The sequence below is a fragment of the Mustela erminea genome, chromosome 6 (assembly GCF_009829155.1).
Source record: "Mustela erminea isolate mMusErm1 chromosome 6, mMusErm1.Pri, whole genome shotgun sequence".
Classification (NCBI taxonomy): domain Eukaryota; kingdom Metazoa; phylum Chordata; class Mammalia; order Carnivora; family Mustelidae; genus Mustela; species Mustela erminea.
The window spans coordinates 81,058,693-81,064,692 of NC_045619.1; positions in this window are offsets into that span (position 1 = coordinate 81,058,693).

The window sequence follows — 6,000 nt, forward strand, 5'->3', positions numbered from 1 at the left end:
GCCGTCATGTTTTAAAATGCAAGTCTGTATTGTACAATGTCCCTAGCCGCCTTTTTCTTTCAGGGCATTCTTACCTCTGGCCTGTGCTTTAAAAATACTACAGCAGCTTATAATAATCTGCCTTTGATGCTAGAAGCCAAAGCTAAAAAAATCTATTTAATTCAACAACAACAACAAATTCTCGGAGGAAAAAGAACATACTTTTTCCCCTTGGTTTATTCAAAACCAAATGAAAGTTTAGCTTTAAGGAGGGAAGAGAGATAGGTCAGCCTGTCTTTTGCCCACTTGCCAGATGATGCTAACAAACCATTGTCTTTCCTCACTCAGGCATGAATGCCTGAGAACTCTTTTTTCTTCTGCTTACCATTGCCTTAACCAGTAATACTCTTCTCAGACAGCAAGATACCTGAATGTCTAAACATTTATCTGCACTAATACAGGCTCATTCCATGTGAATGCCTGCCAGGCAGGAACTAGGCTGTCAGCTTCATCCCATCAAAAAGACTTTCAGTCCCAAGGACTGATGGCAGTTTCCAATTGTTAAGTCATTCTTGCTTGAACTGAATTTTAAAGTCAGGCTCCTACTGTTAAAGAATGGAGCTCAAAGAGGGTCTTTAGCCAGAAATGTTGCAATTCTAAATAAAATACTCTTGGCTATGGATTTTGTTCTTGTTGTCATTATTTTTTAAATTTGGGTACTGAGTGAAACTCGAGGGCAGCAAATATTGTGTAAGGGCAACCAATACTGCATAATAGTTCTTGTTTTGGTACATTTGCTTTGTAGTGATTTATTAAGGGAGACTGAAAAAGCCTGATTAAAATGCATAAACAGTGCTGAACAGTAAACAACCATGTCTAAGGATGAAAAAATGGGACCCACATGCTGTGCATGGAAATTGCCCTTAACAACATAGCCTATTGTTGAACAGATAGGAAGCCAAAGGTTGCTTGTAATCAAATTTGAAGTTTCCCATCACTTATAAAAGCAACACTTCCTTGTGCAAACGTTTCAATTTGTTGTCGTTAAAAACTGCTTCCTGACTTAATCCTTACAGAAACTAGGAGTTCTTTTGACTGTCAGGTGGATAGAAAAATTTAGACAGAGAGCCCACTAGACTCAAAAAGACAAAATAAAACCAAGTTTATGTGTTGAGGAAAAAAATTACATCTAAAGAATTAGCAGCAGCAAATTAAAACAGCCATAGAGCGCAAGATTTTTTTTTTCTTTTTTAATATTTTATTTAAACAGGGAAAAAAGGAGTTCAGTAGGTTGGCTAGGTACTCACATCGTTTCTTTTTTCTCATTCAAGAATAAATTTTAAAGAAAATAAAAAACAAAACAAAACGAAACTGGCTCATTACAGCCTGAATCCAGTGTATGTGAAAAGACTCAAAGAAAAAAACCTTTGACAGTATGACAAGACTGATCTGATGGGCTGAATTAAATAAGTATCCATTATGGTATAATAATTCCTAAAATTTATGGTTTGAAGAATACTGATTGTTAATTAAAAAGACACAAAAACTGTGCTCGCTTCAGCAGCACATATACTAAGAAAGACACAAAAATTAACTGTAAACTTTTAAGCCATGTTTATTCTTCCACTGTATGGATAGTAGAGTAGAAAAAAAAATAAGAAAGGAAGTTTAAATAATTTCTTTTAAAATACTATTTGTATTATCATATAGTGCCTTAGTAACATGGAGAGCACTTTTAAACTGCTTTAATACCTTTCTCAAAGAAATTTAAAGAATGAACAAAAAGTCATCTAGCCAATTACCCTTGTAGCAGCAATTAAAGCATAATTCACAAATCTCTTATTCTTAAGTATTTAGGTCTTTTCCATTTTCCAATAATAATATTGTAGTGAATATCCTTATACCATAATCTTTTATACCTTTCTAATTATTTATCTGGCACAAATTTCCTCACATATAATTTCTGGATCATGGGGCATGGAAATTTCACTTACTAAAAATTGGTCTTCCAGAAAAGTCTTACCAATTTTCATCCTAGTAGTAGTACATGAAACTATATTGAAACCAGCACTTGAAGTTATTTCTTCTTAATATGTACCAAGTTAATAAGTAAAAATGACAGCTTTCAAAAATAATTTGCATATCTTTGAGATACCTTTTAGAATTTTAATAATCCCCATGATGTTTTCATTGTTCTTCCTATATGAATTATCTCTTAATAACATAATTATCCATTCATAGGATAGTGGGTAGATTAAATGAGATAATTCATATAAATTAATACAGTGACTAGAAAATATGTAGTGTTTAATAATAGTTAATGACTTTTAGTTACCATTATGGGTATTGATTTGTTTTATCTCTTATTACAGATATAAATAAAGGTGGTCAGTGGAGAAATTCAAACTAAGAGAATTAAGCATCTAAATGAAGATACATGCTTAATAGTAAAAATAAAATTATCTTTTCCATAAAGAACATGAAATTACAAATCTATGGAGGGAAAAAATTCTCGATAAGTAATTTAGTTCATGCTTTTCCCAATCCCTGTAAGCAGCATAAGCACTTCCCATTATATTAGGATCAGAGTGGTGAGTCCAAGTTTTCAGTCCAGAGGAGTTTAGGGATATTTGTTATCCCAAGAATTGTTCTGTGTACCACTTGGATATGCAGGGGGATACAGAACTGCTAACTATAGGGAAGAAAGTGACAGGTCTGGGCCCCATAGGATGTCAGAGGCCAAGATCAACAACAGAAGGGGCATTAAAGGGGCTCTTACTTCACTTCAACACAGAAAGTAGGCTTTTCAGTACATTAAAGAGAAAGTGGCTAATTTTTCCTAAAACCATGAGTATAATTCCCCCTTTGCCCGTAATTGCCATCATCCTCCTAAGCTGAAACTCTCTGCCTCTGAACTCTTGCCTCACCCATCCATCATTACATTGCTACAGATGTATCATCCTCATCACGGGGTGGATTTATGCTCTTCTCATCTCAGAACAACTTAAGCTCAAAAAAAAAAAAAAAAGAAAGAAAGAAAGAAAGAAAGAAAAGAAAAAAAAGCAACACAAAAACCAGAACCTTTAGGCTCTTCCTCCACCTCCGTACCTTTGCTCATGAAAGTAAGTCTTAACAATTAGCATAATATCGGAGACTATCCTCCATTCAGCCCTAACCTAGCATTTTCAGCATCAACTCCACCTCATTTCTCTGTACATTCCGTGCCCCTGCTACTAGTCTACTCACTGCTTCTCAAACATGGACCATGAGCATTTATCCCTCCTGTATTTTGCTCCCTGAGCTTGGAACACTATTTCTCCGTTCTCTGTTGACAGAGATGCTGCATATTCTTTGAAGTTCTATCCAGATTCTTTCCATCAAACTTAATCACTCCTTCTGTAGTCTTTTTTTTTTTTTTCCTTCTGTAGTCTTAGTACACAATCTATTTGGCACATTTCCTTCTGCCTTGTATTATTGATGGTTATTTACACAAATGTTTTTCCCTTTAGGTCGTAAACATGGAAGAAAGAGTGATGGTATTTTAATCATGTTTGATTTCCCCACAGCCTAGCACAATAGTTCACAAAATGGAAGTGCCTGCCCAGTAATTGTTTTGTGATTCAAACTGAATATTCAGTTCCCAGTTTTAGTTGCTTTCTATATAAATATGAAGAGTACATGTATGAAAAAGACACTCCCCATTAGTTCCAAAGTAGAGTTGCCAGATAAAATACAGAACATATAGTTAAATTTCAATTTGACTTTGAAATTCAAATTCAGCTGGATGCCCCATATTTTTATTTGCTAAATCTGGCAACCTTAGTCTAAAGACACACGAATTTCACCACTATCAGGTTTAACTTCAGGGCAACAGTGAATTGGTGTGGGTGTACATCTGTCCCCATCCAGTTCTGGTGTAGTTAAGTGTACATAGACACCACGAATCCTCTTCATGTAAGGGGAAGGTAATACTTTTCTTTAAAAAGGGCAGAAGAACAGAAGTAGTCATTTATAACTGATCCTTACTTTCTCACAAATATAGTGGATATTTGAGGAACTCAAGAGAATAGTTCCAGGTATTAATACAAATTCTTCAAATAGCTTGTTGTTCTGATCAACAAGAGAGCAAGGTAAACCTTTGAGGTCCCTGAGGCACTCTGTTTTTGTATCATCATACAGGACATTTCTTCACACTGCCCTGGGTCTCTTTTATAATCTCTCTAGTATCCCAACCACAATGGGGTCATTGTGTTGGCTCTTCTTATGCCAACCTTCCATGTTCAGCTCTGAGGACCCACATCTACCTCAGGTTATTTGATAACATCCTCTAACTTTACCGCTCACCTGCACTTACCTCTCACCCCCACCACTTTCCTGGTTTCCTAGGGAACAGTTTGTTGGTCTAATAATAAGCCAATGCTTGCCATTGTACAATGAAAGATCAATAGAACCCACAGGATTCTCTTTGCTCCTAGATAACATCTGCAGTTTAACCTTCTGGGGACAATTCATGGCTCTCCCTAAATTGTCTGATCAAAGAAGGTTGGAATTTCCTGTAGGAGTGGGTGATGTACTCTGTGAGGGAATTATTTTTTGGAAAGAGAAACCTTGCAGTAACCTTCAGATCAAATTATGTGAGCAGATGTCTGTTGATGAGTTAAGCAGAATCTCTTACTTTAGGACACGTAACTAGTACATTCAGACCTCACCATTTTGACTGCAAAGTAATTTTCTGTTTATTCTAATGATGCCTAAGTTGAGCTCCTATTTGACCATAAGGAACTTTGTAGCTCCTCAGAAGGGAACTCTCATTGTCTCCTCTGAGGCTGAGGCTGTTAAAGAAGACATCCCTTATAGTCTTCAAGCCTGGCCTCCTCATACTCCTCTACTTCTGCAGACAAAAGCTTCCAGGAATCCATGGCTTCATTGGAAAAATACTCCCACAGAACCACAGACACACCTAAAGTAACAAAATTGATTAATTGCAGAAAATTCGTTTCTGGCCGTGCAACATATTGAAAAAACAACTGTCAGAAGGATAAAGCTAATGTCCTTGGCCACTTCAGCAACTGCAGTGGGTCAGCCACACAAACTACTAACATATGTGAAGGATCCTGTAGGGAAAGCCTGCTGAATTAAGCAGAGCAGAGCTGCGCTTGGGTTTTGAGAATGCCTTCTGACGGGAGAGTGAACAGCCCTCCATCTGCCAGCATATTGTTCTACACGCTGAAGTTGTGACGGCCAACATGTAATATGTGCGTTAGCCCTATGGCTCCTGGTATTTGAAACCAATTGCAGGTAACTTTCAAAAAACAGAAGGAAAAATGTATCACAAGGACCTAATGATTCAAGGCATTGCAGAGCAATTCAAGGGAATTCTCAGACTTCAAGGAAAGAAGACACGAATGGTTCCTGAAAATAAGAATCTCCAGAAAATTCATAATCCTTCCTCTCCACTCACCTTGTCTGTTTTTCTTTCCTTTTTTTACCTTCTGCCATCAGTTTCCTCTGCTCCCAAATCTTCATGGAGATTTGACCCACCACATTGTGATCAGAACCATAAGTACAATAAAGGTTGTCCTGGAAGTGTGGAGTTCTCTTTCCCAGATTTCTCAGGGCCCAGCCTCAATAGGACAGGAGGGTCCCATCATGGTGTCATTGCAACCTGGGCTAACATTACAAAAGCTGTCAACTGCTAGTAGTCACATCTACCATTTCCCTAGTTTTTGCCTGATTAAGGCACACCTGGAAGAGGACAGAGTGGAGATGCCAGATATCTGGTTATATGCTGATGTTAAAATTATGCAAAGCAAATAGTCATAAAGCGTAGTTTTAAAAAGGTAACTCAAAAAATGAAATATATTATAGCATATATCAGAAACTCCTATCCCATGAACCCTAACAGTGCCTTTATCTGTCTTCCTTAATTGCTAAGCAGAACATCTCTTAGCAATAAAACTTAGTTTAACTGATTTAAAATAACATCATTCCATTTGGGCTCATAGCTTTTTTGTATTTCTG